At 47.8% G+C, this 15,814-nt stretch overlaps 1 long non-coding RNA gene across 1 annotated transcript in view; it reads left to right on the forward strand.

Annotated features, from left to right (window-relative positions):
• LOC130543707 (uncharacterized) overlaps window positions 1-15,814 on the forward strand; it is a 64,011-nt gene continuing 48,197 nt past the window's right edge. The window contains exon 1 of the long non-coding RNA XR_008959213.1: window positions 1-15,814. This exon is cut by the window's right edge and continues 34,386 nt beyond it. This is a non-coding gene — a long non-coding RNA (uncharacterized LOC130543707).

The raw sequence follows: 15,814 nt of genomic DNA on the forward strand, positions 1-15,814 counted from the left end.
CCCAGGCGCCCCGAGAGAACTTTTTTAAAAAAAGATTTTATTTATTTATTTGAGAGAGAAAAAGAGACAGTGCGAGAGAGCACACAAGCAGGGGGAGTGGCAGAGGGAGAGGGAGAAGCAGGCTCCCCGCTGAGAAGGGAGCCCAATGTGGGATTTGATCCCAGGACCCTGGGATCATGACCTGAGCCAAAGGCAGATGCCCAACCATCCGAGTCACCCAGGCACCCCGGACAGAGAGAACTTTTTAAAAATGCATGCCACATTGCAACTGTGATTGATGCTATGGAGGAGATTTGTGGCATTTTGAGGGAATCTGACTAATTCTAAGAGCTCAGTAAAGGTTCTCCCAAAGAAGCAAGGTTTCAGCTGGGAGCTGAAGGATAGCTAGATAATTTCTTGAAAAAGAAAGGAGAGAAGAGCAGGCCACTCAGGTAGAAAAGCATGTGCAAATGTCCTGTGGTAAGGGACCTTATGCATAAGAAGACTGAGCCAAGGTCAGTTTAGTCAGTGTGCAGAGAAGGAGAGCAAAGCAAGGTACAAGGTAAGCCCCCAAGAGGAAGACCAGGGGCCACACATGAAGAGACTTCTAGGCCACAATAAAGATTTGGGGCTTTATCCCAAGAGCTTTTAGAAGTCACTGATATGTTTACAGTGGAGATCAGATGGGTATCTACTCTACAAAAGCACTCTCACGTAGATAAGGGCACACACATGGCTTCCCAGGGACGCTTGTGTGTGTTTTCTTAGAAACGCACCTTTACATGTAAATATTCACTTAAAAACACTGCCTCTCCCGGGGCGCCTGGGTGGCGCAGCGGTTAAGCGTCTGCCTTCGGCTCAGGGCGTGATCCCGGCGTTACGGGATCGAGCCCCACGTCAGGCTCCTCCACTATGAGCCTGCTTCTTCCTCTCCCACTCCCCCTGCTTGTGTTCCCTCTCTCGCTGGCTGTCTCTATCTCTGTCGAATAAATAAATAAAATCTTAAAAAAAAAAAAAAACACTGCCTCTCCGAACACACTCTTCTGTACTTATGTGCGTGGTATGGAAACCCAGCGGGCATTGGGAGGTGTGGAAACATACTCCTCGCTGGGCATCATCAGGCCTAAGCCAGTCCTTGGGGTGGGGATCAGACCTGATCCAAACCCTGTAACTTTGGAGCTTTGGGCTTTTAGGCTTGGCCTCCTGCCCTTGCCTCCTTCTCTGCTCCCACTCCTCTTGGCTCATTTCTCACCATGACAAGGTGGGGTTTCTTCCAGAACATGATCATTGACTATTCTTGGCCTAGGCAAGGAGGGGAGGATGGGCAGGTCAGGTTGCATAAAGATTGCCTTGTGCCCTCCCAGAGTTGTAAGCAGAGCCTCTGCCCCGCTCCAAGCCCGGGCACCCTTTGCACAGAGTCGGCAGTACCACGAAGTAAATGGAACGATGGGGGATCAGAGGACTGCAGGTCCTGGTGGGGACTGTGGTGGGACCCCAAGTAGTGCATTGCATAAGGAACCACCGCATGAAATGCGACACTAGAGGGAGAAACAGACCAAGCCCCGGCAGGAAAGCCTTTCAAGGCGAGATGTCCCACTGCGTCCTTTACGGCCTTGGCACAGTAAACACATGTACACACATATTCGCACATTAACAAATTTTCCTCTGGTGAGTGTAACATCTCTCCACAGAGACAGTGGCAAGTAACTTATCTGCCACCACACTCTGCGTTATTTTCCCTCCGATGAACTGGAACTACACTTGTGTGTGTTTCGCTCCTGTTTACCAGCAAAGCCCGCGAGGGCCTCAACCAGAGCCAGTGACAGACTCCAGGGGATCAATAGGAACATTCATGCTGAATTCAAGGCTCACCTAGAGCCTTACATCTTAAGGCCATAACAACGTTCCCAAGGGATTTTTTGATATTTTAAAGACTCCTACCCACTGAGATTTTATGTTTGCCAATGTGTGCTTGGAAATGTTTTCTTCTATAATTAAAAAGAATTGTATAATGTAACTTGAAGCTTTTCTTATTTTGCTTCAGGCTGTGTAAGAAACATCCTTCTCCTCTCCCAGTTGGGGGCTCTTTTATGCTCTCCTGGCAGCGAGCTCTTGGATCTGTCCAGTGCTGCAGGCCATGGCACGGTGCTCAAGAGGACACTGTGTTGCCACAGTCCCTCACATTGACCTAGCACTTGCCCGTTTACAAAGGGCTTTTATATCTGCCATCTTACCTAAGCCTTCCAACTCTGAGGTCAGCATGCTTGTTCCCATTTCACAGATAAAAAGACTGAGGTTAGAGGCGCTTGGGTGGCTCGGTCAGTTAAGTATCCAGCTCTTGATTTCAGCTCAGGTCATGATCGCGGGGTCGTGGGATCGAGTCCCTCTTTGGGCTCTGCGCTCAGCATGGAGTCGGCTTGTCCCTCTCCCCCTGCTTCTCTCCTGACTCGTGCACGCTCTCTCTCAAATAAATAAATAAATAAATAAGTAAAATCTTAAAAACAAAACAAAACAAAAAATACTTGAGGTTTAAAGATTTGCCTAAGGGCATGGAGCTACCACATGGCAGGGTTGGGACTTGAACTCAGGTCTTCGTGGTCAGTCAGGAACTATCACAAGTTTTCCTGCGCTCTGCTACCCTCCTAGGACTCAGGCTCCTCTCACCGTACTTCTCTGCTTTCTGCTGCATTTTATCTTATGCATTCGATGCTAACGCTCCCCAGCCCTGAAGCCACCGCCGCCAAGCTGCAGATAAGCGACGGCCTGCTCCAGAGACAGTCCCCGGGATGCTTCCGATATTGACAAGCGCCAAGCTTGGGCGAGCTCATGCTGGGAAGGGGGCAGTGCTCAGCTCTGTCCACCGGGGCTTAGAGCCAAGCTCCAGGCCTTTCGGGTTCCTCCTGCCAGTCACCACAAGCACTTTCCCCAGTGAGAACCATGGGCTCACATACCTGCCCAGCTGGCAGCCCAGGGCTCTACGGAGGCCCGCGCTTGTTCACTTTGCCCAATTTCTCTTGGACCAGGATGTTTCCGTGGGAAGACCGGGTGTCGTTTGCCCCAATCCCACGCCCATGGGGCACAGCCCAGCCTGCTTCGAAGGGCCAAGTTCCACACCTCGGTAAAAACTGCAGGCTCCAGGAAATATTTCAGCTTCTTGAAAACAGCTTGTATTTGGGTAAAAAGTCTTATTTTAGTCATAGCAATTAGATGTTCTTGTTTTGCAAGCACATCTTCCAACGGATTTGCCTGTAGCACAGGTGAACAGTATTTAATGGGTCTGAGAAAACTTGGGATGGAGGACACACCCCCACCATGAGGAAAGCTCCCAATGGGCGATCGCTTCCCCTCCAAGTGTCAGCTTATCTGATTTACTTAGCTCCCCAAACAACATTTGATTGATGGATGGATGGATTGACTCATTCATTCATTCATTCCTTGAAAAGATGTTTGAACACTTACAAATGGCAGAACCTGTGCTGGCTCCCAGGGATATAACTATGACTAAGACAGACACAGTTAGGGGCGCCTGGGTGGCTCAGTCGTTAAGCGTCTGCCTTCGGCTCTGAGTGTGATCCCGGGGTCCTGGGATCGAGCCCTGCATCAGGCTTCCTGCTCCGCTGGGACCTGCTTCTTCCTCTCCCACTCCCCCTGCTTGTGTTTCCTCTCTCGCTGGCTGTCTGTCTCTCTCTCTGTCAAATAAATAAATAAAATCTAAAAAAAAAAAAAGAGAGAGAGATAGACATGGCTGGTTCCCTGTGTTTTAGTTTCTTACAGTCTAATGGAGAAGACAGACAATGAAAAGGGAATTATAAATCATCTTTGGATCATGTTCAATACTAACACCAGAGAAACTTCAATATACTTATGAATAAGGGTGAGCGATAGGAAATTGGTGTCAGGATTTTGCTAGGACTAGGACATTTGCTGAGGGATCTGTCAACCTCAGACTGACTCCTAATCATCGATAAAAATATTATTGTCTTCCCTTTAAAAACATCTCAGGGAGGGGCGCCTGGGTGGCACTGTCAGTTAAGCATCCAACTTTTGGTTTCAGCTCAGGTCATGATCTCAGGGTCGTGAGATCGAGCCCCGTGTCAGGCTCGGCATTCAGTGTGGAGTCTGCTTAGGATTCTCTTTTCCTCTGCCTCTCCACCCATGTGCTCTCTCTCACTCAAATAAATAAATAAATCTTTAAAAAAATAAAAATAAAACCATCTCAGGGAAAAGTGTGGTTGATAGTAGCTTGCAAGGTTATCAATGGTCTCGGTCTTGGTACATCTCTGAAGTACTGTGCCCACATTTTTCAAGGGGAGAGGGACATTGGGGCCCTTCTAGGCTTGCCAGATTGAGCAAATAAAAATCTAGGATGTTCAGTTAAATTTTAATCTTGGATAACCAACAAATTCTTTTTTCATATAAATATGTCTCAAATACTGCATGGAACATGCTTGTACCAAAAAAAAAAATTCATTGTTTATCTGAAATTGAAATTTAACTGGATTTCCTGTATTTTCATCTGACAGCCCTACACTAGAGAGCAAGAGCGAAGGCAGTGAGGGGGTCTCAGCGTGTCTCAAAAGGAATCTTTAGAGGAGCCTGACTTTTTAGCTTGGAGACAATGATAATAAGAACCTAGATTTTTGTAGGGAAGCATTTTCCAAACACTTTTTCTAATAGTATATGTGGAAAATAGCAAATGGTACACTGGGAGAAAAAAAAAAAAGCTTTTGAGGTCAAAGTTTGGGAAACATTGCAGGGCCGGCCTTCGCATTTCACAGTTCACACTATGCAGAAACGAGGTAAACATTCTGAGCAGACTTGCAGGAAACAGACCTGGTTGACCTGGTTTAACTTAGCATGCCTACAGAATGCTATTTGTGGCCTTTTGTCTGTTTGTTTTGATATGTTTGTTTTATAGAGGACATCCATTAACATTGTGCAAGCTTACTACTCTGCCCAGCACACTTCGGGGAACACTGGCATAAAAAATAAAAGTTTTCTTCAAATATCCAGAGTGCTGCTCTGGAAGCAGATTTGGTCTTTGTAAGCCAAAGGACCAAGCTGTACCCAGTGCACGGACACATCTGGGAGACAGATTTCTGGCCCGGTGTAAAGACTAGAACTTTCTAACAATTATAAGTCTGAAAAGTAATGAGCTCCCTGTCTGAAGACATTCAAGCAAAACCAAAATGCTACTGGGGACGCTAGAGGAAATTCTTGTTTTGTGCAGGAAACTCTCTGGGTCTGCTAGGAAAGGTGTATTCACATAAAACGCGGAGGGGCTTCCAGCAGCAAACCGACTTTAGAAGTGTGTTCTAGATCCTTTCTGCAGTCTGAGTCTATCCCTCTTGGATATATTCTTACTCATTTCCTTCACATCTCTGAGCCAAATCTCTCAAGGATAGTCGTTCTCTCAAGTTAATGAGCTTTGCTCTGATCTGAGCCTCCTCACAGCCTAGCCCAGCTACCGTGGGTCTTGGCTCTTTGGAACCCCACCCTGAGCCTCTGGGAGCGACTTGGGGACCTCACGAGTAAACAAGAGTTCACATCTGCTTGGCACCTCAGAACAGGATGGGGTGTGGAGAAACTTGGCCCGCCCCCAGGACTGTGAGCCTCCCCCAGGTGGTGTCCACAGTGTGGTACAGACCACCACGTCCCCGAGGCGCTCCGCATAACAGAAGTCAATAGACGTTCAAATCCCAACTCTGACTCTTCCTGAATCTATGTCCAGGAGAAAATTGCTTGGCCTCTCCAACTTGTATTTCCCTCTGTGAAAAAAACAAGAACGATAATATCTGCATCATAATATCATGGAAATGAGAGATTAAAGGTACATTCCAAAGACCCAGCAGAGTGCCGGTACAAAGTGGACATTCAGTAAATGTTTATTTAATGGATGACTGTGATTGTTACCATCATGGTAAAGACTTTCAGAGAAGTTTAAAGATTTCTGTAGAATTTCAACAATCAGTGTGCCGAGACTTCAGGCCTTAGCGAAAGCAATGAGCTGGGAATTGTCTAGATCTCTAACACCTTCCTTCTGAGAACTTGAGAACGTGTATTAAAAATCACAGTTTCCCTTCCTGCAGGTCTCGGGCCAGTGCTAGGAAGAGCACTGGATTGGGGGACAGGTTGCTCTGGTTCTTGGTTTAGGTGACTCTGCCTCCTCCTCCATGCTGGACTCTGGTCCTCATCTGTAAAATAAAGGGGTTGGACTGAGAGCTCTCTAGGTTCCACGAGCTGTGCCTTTGAACTGGGGGGTGACAGATGCAGATATCTAAGTAATGGTCCATGGTACTTAGCGAAAGAAAGACCTTGCCAAACTAAAACAATGTGTGTGTGTGTGTGTGTGTGTGTGTGTGTGTGTGTGTGTATACATGGCAACAGGATTTGAGGTCACTTTAATTGCCCCTGCTCTTGTGCCCCATCTGTCAGTTTGGCAAACAAGGAGTTAGAGCCAGAATTCGTTGTGAAGGAGTGACCTCCGAGTGGGGAGAGCTGAGTTCGAGTCCCAGTCTCGACACTGCTGGCGGAGCCTGTTCTCCATCTCCAGGGTGTGACACTCCCTCCCGTCCCCACCTTGGCCTCCCCATCTTTCACGTGACACATTTGGTTCTAGGATCTCCAAGCTCTGCGTCTCCTGGGAAAGCGTCTCTGATCTATTTTCGCTTGGGTTTGCATGCTCTCCGCAAGGACTCTCATCGCGATGACTCAAGTTTTGCTTCTTTCTTTTGTGTGATCTGCTCTGGTTTCATAACACAAGCTCGACAGCCAATTTTAGCATTTCTGGGATTATGGGAGTGTCCGCATGAAGGTAGCAGAGCATTGCTCTCCGTTTCTGCCCAGGACACTTGTCTCCCCCTTCCCCGTGTGGCCCACCCCGACCCTCCCTTCCCCTCCATTCGGGCACAAGCAGAGTCCCTCCTCCCCCCTGGATGACACACTCAGTGGAGTCTGGTTTTCACATTAGCCGAGAGGAGGCCCTGAAGTCAGAAATCCTTGGCACATGACTCACTTTGTCTCTTTGTGCCTCATTTCCCCCAGTTATAAATAGGTGGAGTCTCACACTTTCTCACCTCCCAGTGTTTGCTCACACCACCAGGGGGGTGTTTTTGTGCCGAGGAGGTGTCCCCTTTTAGCACAGATAGGCTCTCTCGAGTATCACAGCCCAGGGGCATTCTCTAGGAAAACAATGTGTCTCTCTGTCTCCCTGCTTCCGCACTGGGTTCTCTCCAGACTTCCCTTCATTGCTGCCTGAGACACAGTAAAACAGAGAAGCAACCTTCAGTGGCTCCGTAGTACCTTCAGGATAAAGACCTCAGCGGGCAGGCGAGTTCACAAGGAAGCACAGTAGAAACTACCCTGAGGACTAATGACTCAGCCATACATATACCCCCCCCCCCGATTTGCACACCTTCCCTAGGCCCTGGAAGTGCAAGGCGGTGCACTGGGAATAACTAAAGAGAGGGGACAGGACTTGGGCCCTGTGTATAAGAGGCTTACATGCTTTCTGAAAAGGTAAACAGACACACAAAAAATAATAACGTGTTTTCTTTTGTAAGTACTGGAGGTGCTCTTAGAAATCACTGGCCTAGCCCAACAGCCTCATTTCACACTTAACGGAAACAGATGTCACAGAATTGGCAAATTTGAAGCAAACGCATCTCTTAACAGGTCTCCCTGTCTCTACTCTGCCTCTACGACCAGGGGCCCCTCTCCATTCTGCAGCCAGAGTCATCCTTCTGAGGGCTATGTGATGTTATCACTCCCCGCGTGACTGTTTTCTGGGGTCCCACTGCAGCTACTGAAGATACTCGGCTTCTTCCGGGGCCCAGGGTGCCAGTGCGGTTCCGGCCCTGCAGCCTTGCTGTTCCCTCCGAGGGGACTGCTCTCCTGCCGGATCTTTGGGCTTCCTTGCATGAGTCAGTCTCAAAGGTAATGGCACTTCCTCAGGGCCGGCCTCCCTGATGCGGGCCCCGCTCCCTCTCCTTTTCATCACCATGACTAGGTGCATTCCCTGGCTGTATCACCATCTGCACCATCTTGCTGATTCATTCGTGTTTCTTCTTTATGATCTGTGTCCGCTCACTAGAGGGTAAACTGCAGGACGGCTGGGGTTCGCCTCTCTCTCTATTGTCTGCAACACGGTGGCTCACAGTTGATACATAAGAAATATTTGCTAAATGACTAATCACACAAACGAATACATATTGAAAGAAATTTGAAAATGGAGAGTAGTATAAAGAAACCAATAAAAACCACTCATACTTCCTCCTTCCGGATATTACTTCTGTTAATATTTTGGAGTATTTCTTTTTTTTTCAGGTCTTTTTTTTTCCCTAGGTATATATAGGATATATAGTATACACCTGATAGAAAATAAGATTATGCTAAATTATGGTTTGTATCCTGCTTTTTTCTCTTATCATTATGTTGTGTTTCTACATGCTATGAGATTATCTTTTAAAATAATGCTTTAAATGCTGCATAAATTACATATGAATGTATCAAAATTCATTGAAGCTTCCTAATCTTGGACACTGACAATTTTTTTTTCCTAACTGATTTACTCTCTCTCCAAACTATCTTAATAGAACTTGGCTTTGAAGATACTTGTGGTAACTACTCCTTGCTGTGAGTAGCTGAGTGGAAGACATGACTTTCTTTCCAGGAAATGTCAACAGACCAATCCTTCATTTTGTATGTTTCCCATCACCTCCTTCAGCGGGGATTGACTTAGTTGACGATCTAGTTATTAAGTCAAAGACTTGCGGTTAGTACAGGGCTGTGTTTCTATGACTTCCTGTTTGAAAGGTAAACCATTTTAAGTGTTCACAACTGAGTGGAGTCGATGGGGAAACGGAGGCCAGACCCCATTACATCTAGCACATACTCTTAACTCAGGGGCAGTTGCCTGTTGACATTAATCAATGCTCACGGACGGAAGGTACGAGAGGTTCCAAATACAGACTTACACAATCTCTGTGAATTAAAAAGAATGCAAAGATAACTAACACCCTCGAGTGATGAAAAAGGAAACTGAGACTCAGACCGTATCTTTGGTGAACTCGATTTCAGAAAAGATTTTATAGAGCTGGAAGGGACCTTAGAGATGAACTATCCCAACCTTGTCATGTTTTACAGATGAGGAAATAGAGGTCCAGACAAGGAAGGGCGTTGTACTGGGTCACCACACCACCGGCTTGTGGTAGGGCTGCGATGAGAACCCACTTCCTCTTCCTTCCCATCCATCAGCCTTTCCACTGCCCTAGCTTCGTGGGGCCTTGGCAACAGTCAACGCTTAGCAGAGTCAGCCCGTGGGCTCTGTTTCCTTGAGTGCTAAGAAATCTCCTTGCTTCACGTAGAGGATGGGCTGTGAGCACAGCACTGCCGGGGTGCCAGGCATCAAACAATACACAAGGCCAAACAGCCCTTTCTTGTCAACCCCACCCCCATCCAGCACTGATGTGCCCTCTGAGGGCGCGGATCTCTCCTGGCTCGCTCTTACCACACTCCCCCTATAATGATCTGTGGATGTCCATCTCTTCCCCTAGACTAGTAGTTCCTGAAAACAGAAGCTCTTTCTCTTTGATGTTTGAGCACTCAGTAGCAAATCAGTGCCTGGCACATAATTGATGTTCCATAAATATTTGCTGAATATGTGAATAAAAACTTCGTTTCCGAAAAAAACAAAAAAAACCCCAAAAAACAAAAAAAAACAAAACCACTTCGCTTCTATATTGGTTTGCTAGGGTTGTCAGAACAAAATACCACAGACGGAGGGCTTGAAACAACACATATTCGTTTGTTCACAGTTGCGGAGGCTGGAAGTCCAAGATCAAGGTGCCGGCAGGGCTGGTTTCCTCTGAGGCCTCCCTCCCGCTGCCTCTTCACAGGGTCCTTCTTCTGTGCACCCGAACCCCTGCTCCTGTCTCTCTCTGGGTCCGGAGGCCCTCTTCTCAGAAGGACCCCGGCCAGATTGGAGTAGGGCCCACCCTATGGCCTCATCTTAACTCAATCACCTCTTCAAAGCCCCTACCTCTGGATGTAGCCACATTCTGAAGTAGTGGGATTTGACACTTCAACATCTGAACGTGGGAAGAACGCAAAAATGGATGGATCTCTGCTCTAATCCAGGGAAGTAGAAAGCCGGTGGAACCCACATAATGGTGTGATGATAGTGATGGCTGCACCACCACGTGTCCCCGTGCGCCACGCCCTCTTCTAGGCACAGAAGGGATCACCTAAGTTAACCCTTGCCAGGATTAAACATTCACTAGTTCAGCAAACATTCACTAGTGCCCGCCATGTCGATCACTGTGCTGGAGCTTAAAGATCCAGAAATGTTCAAGCTTAAGTCATAGAAGACAGAATCTGGCTGTTTGAGAAGAAAACACACACACACACACACACTCACACACACACACATACACACCCCTGGTGTGTTGCCTCAGCCCATTTCTGCCACATTTACAGCCCCCAGACTAGTTGTGATTCCCTACCCAGGTAGTTTAGTCTGTGTCCAACCAGGAAAATGATAAACACTTTGCAGGTGAAGAAACTGAGACATAGCCAGGAAGTGACCTTCCGTCCCTGTCACACAGCTAGTAAATCGCAGGCCCAGGGTTTAAGCGCACTCATTCCGGCCCCACAGTCCGCTCTCTTAACCAGTGCCCCGCACTTTCCTCTCCCTGACAAGGCATCTTATTCCTTTTATCCCAATAGGAGGGGGAAATGAGACCACTGCAAAAAAGAGGGAAATTTAAGCTGAGCCACAAAGTGGGGTAAAGAGCACGGAAGACAATTTTATTTTTTAAAGATTTTCTTTATTTAACAGAGATAGAGACAGCCAGCGAGAGAGGGAACACAAGCAGGGGGAGTGGGAGAGGAAGAAGCAGGCTCATAGCGGAGGAGCCTGATGTGGGGCTCGAACCCAGAATGCCGGGATCACACCCGAGCTGAAGGCAGACGCTTAACTTCTGTGCCACCCAGGCGCCCCGGGAAGACAATTACAAATAGAGAGAATAGGATCGGAAAGGTCAAGGGTCATGAGGCAGTGGCTGAGCCCGGGGCAGGGAGGGCCGAGGAGTGTGGAGAGGCTGCAAGGGTAAATCTCAGTCAGATGAAGTGAGGTCTTTTAGTTCATAAAGTAGTAAAAGTGGGCTTGATTGTCTAGAAACTGACAAGCTTTTGGATATTTTAGCACAAAATCATTTCATCGTACGTCTTCGTTTTACCAACAAGGAAACCGAGGGCCGGAGAGAAAGGACTGGCCCAAGGCCAGACAGCTGGTTAGTGGCAGAGCTGACACCAGCACCCAGATCTCTCCATCCCGGGCCAAAGCTTACACTCTGCAACTTGGCCTGCATAAACATGTGGAAACTGACATAATTTAAAGGAATTGTCCCCCCCCCCCCATGTTTTCCCATGTCTTTCATCCAGTTTTCACCCACTTTCTTTTTTGGGCAATTGTACATTTCTGCAAGTTTCGAGTAATTAATATCTTTCATCTAAAATAACTACTATGGTTCAAAGTCAGAAAGAGCCCATAGAAATCACTGATGACGCTGTTCTCTGTGTGGTTCTGCAGAGTGTGGCCGAATGGCTCACCGGTATGTTTTATAGACTAGAAGGACCTGTATTTCTTATGTCTAATAGACACTTTGAGATAGAGTGATAAACTACACAGCCACTCTGGCTGGGTATGTTTCACCAAACAGATATATCAGGTCAGCCAACATTTACCGATTCCTGCTGCACTCCAGGCATGGTGCTAGAGCCTTGAGATCTAAAGATATCTAAGCTCGGTTCCCAGGGAAAAAGGCTCTTGCCATTTCATGGTGAAATGCACATGCTTACCCGTGTACACACACACACACACACGCACACACACACACACACACACACACACACACACATTTGCTATGCTGTCTCAGGCCGTTTCTGCCATGCTTCTAGCTTCCTCATAGTAGTGATTTCCCAGCCAGGGGGTTTGGGCTGTGTCCAACCAGGAAAACGGAAACCACTTTAGGTCTTTCAACCCGAGAAATTCCATATAAAGAACTGGGGGCACAGGTGAGAGAAGAGCCGAGAAGCCAAGCAGGGATGGTAAGGAACCAGAGATTAGCAACAGCAGGAGGAGGTGTCTGGGAGGGACACGGGAGAAGGTGATGTCACAAGATCCCAGAAGCCGGGGGATTATCTGGCAGGAGCTGGATGATTTGAGAGAGCACATGAAGCCCCTGCGGGAGACACCCCAGGAGGCAGAGAGAGAGGAGACACAGGCAGTTTACCCCCGACCCTTGACCAGCCTTGTGTTGCACACTCCCACTAGCTGCACGGCGGCCTCTAGGTCCCCGTGACGCGAAGCAGAGCAGGAGAAGCATGTGGAAAGGAGCAGAGGGCAGGCAGGGGCTAATTGGCACTCCGGGTGACCTTGGGCAAATCCTTTGCTCTCACTTTTAGTTTCCTTGTTGGTAATTTGAGAAGAAGACTGCCTCGCACGTTTGTTGCAAGGCTTACACGAAATAAAATCTGTGAAAGCCCTTTACAAGCTTCAAAAGGCACGTATCCTTTTATTATTGGCTTTCATTCGAAGTATTTGGGACTTTGGGCTCTGGGGAAAAAGAAGTGGGGTGGTGTTCAGGTGTCGCGAGGATCTTTGCGATGCCTGGCTGATTGCCTGAGCGAAGGGAAGTGGCTCTGCATTTCACCACTTGTTCCTTCATTGTGTCACTCGGGCCCATCAGCCTTTTCGAAAGCCACGGGCTGACTTTGAATAAACTGGCACATAACTGAAAGGATGTCAGAGCACGTTCTCAGTTCTATTTGGGGATCTGTCTGTGGTTTTGCAACAAAAAGTGACAAATAAAGAGAACTCTAGAAATTACTCCAAGACCATTGCCCCACCCGTTTCGTTTGACAGAGGACCAGAGAGAAGACAGGGTTGGCACATGGTCCCACGCCAAAGTCTTGAAAGAGAGTGCGGCAAACAGCCCCGGAGGAGACTCACCCCCTTCTCCAGCCCTTCTCCTTGGGTTTCCTTCGGGTTTCCAGTCAGCCCCGTATAGCAGCTGCCACAGCAACGTTTCCTTGCTCTTTTCCGTGATCCTTCTTTTCCACGAGCTTCCTTTCTTTCCTGTTAGTCTTAAGCCTCTTCTTCCCTATCGTCTTTGACAACGCATTCTCACGCAGCTCTTCCACTCTGCTGACGGACCTCGGAAGCGGAGAGCTAAGCCACAGCTGTTTTAAGTGGAGAGTGTAAACTCTTCTAAATCACTCAGTTCCCCTTGAACACCAGGAGTGAGCAAGCGTCACCACAAACTCTTGGGAGACCATTTTTCTGCCAACCTCAGGTGAAAACGAAAAGATGCAGTCTCTCCTTTCTGCCGGCAGAAAGCACAGGTCATGGCCCGAGCTTTGGATTAGCTGCCAGGCCACCGCAACCAGGCTCATGAGAACAGGAGTACTTGCACCAACAGCACGAGGCGGTCTGGCCCTCTCGGCCAGAACGGAGCCGTCTTCCGTATCTCTCAGTGCCAGGTGCATTCGGTGAGTGCAGGATAGAGCTCAGGGGTGCATTCCTGACTCGTCAAATGAAGAGATTGTGCCTTGACTGTACGTTCCCTTCTAGCGCTGACATTTAAGAAATCAGTATCCTTCCACCAAAGAAGGCCCTATTATGGTCACAGAGGCACTAAGATTGTAATAATCCCCTGAGTGACTCATGGAATTCCCAGTGGCCCACTGTGAGTTGACATTTTTCTGGTGCAGAGTCTGTGGCATCTTAAAATGTCAGAGCTGGAAGCGCCTCTGTCATCCTCTACCATAAGTACGTTGAGGAGTCTGGGACCTGAGGCTTGCAAGTATCCATTTACTGATTCCTTCCATAGACATTGATGGTGCCTATGCTGGGTGCCAAGCACTGTGCTAGGTCCTAGGTTACAGTCAGAGAGAAGAGGAGGGATCTGCCCACACATCGGCTTGTGGGACAAGATGCAGGATAACAAGGAAACTAAAAAATGAACAAGATAATTATAATTTGTAACAATTGCTTGAAAGGTAATAAAAAAGGTAATGGCTTGATTCTCTTGATTCAATGGATATTGAATAACTTGGGGCAGAGAAGGGTGACTATTTGCAATAGTGGCTCTTAAGGTAAGCTCTGAAGCTTAAGAAGAAACCAGCTGTGGAAACCAGGCTGTAAAAAAGTAATAGGCAGAGGGAATGACATGTGCAAAGGCCCTGGGGCAGGAAAGCTTTTGGTATAGCCAAGATGTAGAAAGGCAGCAAGCCAATGGGAATGTAACAGGGGAAAATAGTTTGAACAGTGGCTAGAGGACTTGGCTGAAACCAGATTGGCTTCATAGGCCCTTATAAGGAATTTGGGTTTTATTCTAAGAATGGGAAGCCACTAAAAACTCTTAAGTAGTTAAATGGCACGTTCTGGTTTGTATTCCTTAAAGACCCCTCTGATTGCAGGAAGGAGAATGGATTGTAGAAGAAGAAATGAGACTATTGAAATCATTCAGACCAAAAAACAAAAAAATGATGGACAAAATTGGTACCAATGGGAATGGTAAGAAGTGGAAGGATACCTCTAGCATAGAGCCTCTAAGACTTGTCGATTACTTAGCTACATAAACTGAGGATCAGAGGGATGAAAAAGACTTCCAGGCTTTTGAGCAACTGGATGAACGGATGTGTCATTACAGGTGTGGTAACAAACATTGAGGGTGGGTAGGATTAGAGAGATCTATTTACTGTAAAGGGAAACTGGGGTCCCAGGGGACACAAGGCTGGGGAGCACACAGGTATGAGGATGGCATAAACATCGCAATATTAAGGGCACCTGGGTGGCTTAGCCGGTGAAGCATCTGCCTTTGGCTCAGATCATGATTTCAGGGTCCTGGGATGGAGCCCCAAGTAGGGATCCCTGCTCAGTGGGGAGTCTGCTTCTCCCTGTCTCTCTCTGCCCCTCTCTCCTCCCCACTCATCCTCTCTCTCACTGAGCACTCTCTCTCTAATAAATACAATCTTCAAAATAAGAAAAAAAATTGCAATATTAGCAAATATCACGTATGCCTTAAGAGAAAGTGAGACCATGAATTACTTTACAGCGGTGGCATTCGGTGGGTGTGATTTTGGGCCCCAAAGGACATTTGGCAATGTCCTGAGACTCTTTTAGTTGTCTTGACTCTTGGTGGGGGTGGCAGGGTTTCTGGCATCTAGTGGATAGAGGCCAGGGATGCTGCTAGACGTCCTTCGATGTACAAGGCAGCCCATATAGCAAAGACTTTTCTGGCCCCACATGTCAACAGGGCTGAGTTGGAGAACTCTATAGGTTACTTTTTGGGATTTATACAAATGAATCACGCCCAGAGAGCAGTGTCTTGGAAGGGGTCCCTCCAGATGAAATGCTTGGAAGGAGCCCGGACTTGCTTCCGTGGCAGAGGTTGATAGCAGCTAGTGAGTAGGAAGCTAGCAGTTTCCCTGTGGTGGGGCTGGGACCCCAAGAGAAGCCTCTGAGCCTGTGGGGCCTTGGTAAGAACAGAACATTGACTGGATCTGACCAGACAGTACTGAGTCCGGTGGGAGGCCCGGCGAAGCCAGTGAGAACTCACTCACTGAGCAAGAGTACCAACGGGGCTATGTCTGGGGGGACTCAGGGGTTTCCAGAGGAAGGGAAAGAGACTGGGGATTAAAGGGGCAGGAGGGTAGGGAGCAAGTACCAGTTTCCAAACTAGAGATCCCCTAGAGTCTGCTGGTTCTCCTGACTGCCTGCACAGTAAAATCCCCTGGAGAGATTTTAAAGGTACTAATACCTAGGCCCCAC

Source organism: Ursus arctos, unplaced genomic scaffold (genome assembly GCF_023065955.2).
Source record: "Ursus arctos isolate Adak ecotype North America unplaced genomic scaffold, UrsArc2.0 scaffold_15, whole genome shotgun sequence".
NCBI classification, from domain to species: domain Eukaryota; kingdom Metazoa; phylum Chordata; class Mammalia; order Carnivora; family Ursidae; genus Ursus; species Ursus arctos.